This window comes from Hemibagrus wyckioides, linkage group LG23, assembly GCF_019097595.1.
Source record: "Hemibagrus wyckioides isolate EC202008001 linkage group LG23, SWU_Hwy_1.0, whole genome shotgun sequence".
Taxonomy (NCBI): Eukaryota; Metazoa; Chordata; class Actinopteri; order Siluriformes; family Bagridae; genus Hemibagrus; species Hemibagrus wyckioides.
The window spans coordinates 759,854-762,353 of record NC_080732.1 but is presented as its reverse complement, the minus strand read 5'-3'; the positions used below and the strand labels follow the sequence as shown (position 1 = coordinate 762,353).

General features: G+C 42.4%; 1 protein-coding gene across 12 annotated transcripts in view; it reads right to left on the bottom strand.

The window, feature by feature from the left end:
* Positions 1–2,500, bottom strand: part of cnksr2a (connector enhancer of kinase suppressor of Ras 2a) — a 118,787-nt gene that overhangs the window by 98,911 nt on the left and 17,376 nt on the right. The window lies entirely within an intron of this gene.

Here is a 2,500-nt window from a genome sequence, read left to right as displayed (position 1 = left end):
AAGAGTGTGTGTCCAGGTCAGGGTTTATTATACTACAGGATCTCATCTCGCACCTCGGGTCAATTTTGCAGCCTGTGAAGGATTTTCACTTCACACCTTCTGAGAGACTTTATAATTCCTCTGGCTTTCTACTGATCCCTCCTGCTTACTTATCTACTGCACTGCCTTCCGTGTTCATGCTCCATGATCTGTCTGAACGTGGAACTTTCTGGAAGTGAAACAATTTTCTGCGGATAAAAGTTCAGTGTCAATAAATCTTCTGGTCGTAGCTGCTACATCTGCTGGCTCGAGGCAGGACCAATATTAGCACTGCATTAGCTTAGGTGCACTCAGGGAATCCAGGGCTACCTGCAGGATCTCCGAGTCGGGAATGCAGACTACCCATCGGCGTGTTAGATCTGGACAACAGGAAGTGAGAGAGGCGGGGCGTGCGACAGCAGGGTGGGAGAGGGTTAATCAGAGCAGGTGAGAGACAACCTGAGGTGTGAAAGTGTTTAACGCTCGTCATATCATAGCGTCTGATTTCTCATTTAAGTTACATAACAAGAAACACGACACAATAAAACCTCCTGAGGTGATCACACACGTGTGTTTTACTGAACACTGATCCGTTCTGTGAAACGTCCTGATTAAACTGAATGAAATTCCTCACCACTCGTTCTGTGAGTGTTTCAGAGAAGAGAACCCAAATGGAACCAGTGGAACTGAGGAGATGTAAGGGTCTCAGGGACAGCTGGAAAAGCCACCTCTTTTTAACCTTCATTTTGTACTGATGACAAAATGCTTACAGACAACAAACAGCATCAACAAATACTAAATAAATAAATAAATAAATAAATAAATAAATAAATAAATAAATAAATAAAAAAGCAGTGTGGGAGGGGTATTTTGGATATAATAAAATAAATAAAAAACTATTCAAACACTTTCACTGTGATGACCGTGTGTTACCTCACACACATTCAACGTCCAGTAAACAAACAGATAACTTTTCACCAGCTTTGATTTTCTTTTAGTTTAGTTTTTCAGCTAAATGTGTGATTTTGTGATTTTTTTTCATCACTTTTCCTCTCATTACTGTTTATTCCAATGTTAGAGTGTCTCTGGAGCTAAAAGTAAAGAAACAGGTGAATAAACAATATTTGTTTTTAGAAAAAGTCACAATGTTGTCTTTCACACTCCACAGTGTTTAAGAAGAAAAGAAATGAAGTAGAAATGTAAGGCAGTAATTTAACTCTGTAAAAGTCTTGGTGTAAAACTCACTCCATCTTTTCTCTATAAACCAGCTGGAGTTTCTTCGTTGTTCTTCGTCTCAGCTGCATGCTGATGAGCTTTAATTAATTTATTAAATATAACGAGCTTTTCCCTCTGTCTGTCTGTGTCTCATCAGGCACCAGGGATCCATGAACTTGACCCAAAGTAACCTTCTCAAATCTCAACAGACTCAATCATCCCTTTAGTGATCCAGTCACTCCTGCTGAATCCACTCCTCATCCTCATCCTGATCCTCATCCCAGTCCTGATCCTGATCCTCATCCCAGTCCTGATCCTCATCCTCATCCTGATCCTCATCCCAGTCCTGATCCTCATCCCAGTCCTGATCCTCATCCTCATCCTGATCCTCATCCAAGTCCTGATCCTCATCCCAGTCCTGATCCTCATCCTCATCCTGATCCTCATCCTCATCCCAGTCCTGATCCTGATCCCAGTCCTGATCCTGATCCCAGTCCTGATCCTGATCCCAGTCCTGATCCTGATCCTGATCCTCATCCTGATCCTGATCCAATCCTGATCCTATCCTTATTCAGCTTCATCAGACAGACTCAACTATTACACAAAAAACCCAATGTTCATTCATTAACCTGCATGGCAGAGGGGCAGAGGGGCAGAGGGGCAGAGGGGCAGTGAGGCAGAGGGGCAGAGATGCACAGGGCAGAGGGACGGAGGGGCAGAGATGCAGAGAGGCAAATGGACAGACAGTCAGGTGGGCAGAGAGGCAACGCTAATGTAACTGCAAATACCTACAACATGCCTACTTATAAATGCACCAAAACATGCACACACACACACTCACACACACACACACTCACACACACACTCACAGTACACCAGGCTCCATTGTGTGTGTGTGTGTATCAGTCAGAGGTGAAGCTGGACTTGAAGTTTTATTCAGTAAACAAAACTGAAATAGAAAATAGAAAAAGAAATAAAAAGAAATCTGTTTGCTTTGCTATTTTTAACCTCTTTTTTCTCAGGAACACTGGATGAGATCCAGAACAATGCAGAGAAAATTTGGAACATTCACGGGTTCTGCGCTTCTGCGACTGTCCACATTTTTTTTTGAACCCCAAAAAATCTCTCAAAGCCATGAACCTTTTCTAAGATTGTAGCCTTAAACTTTAATTCAAAATATCTGCAAATGTGTGTTAATATATGGTCAGTGTGTGTGTGTGTGTGTGTGTGTGTGTGTGTGTGTGTGTGTGTGTGGGTGTAGCTCTTT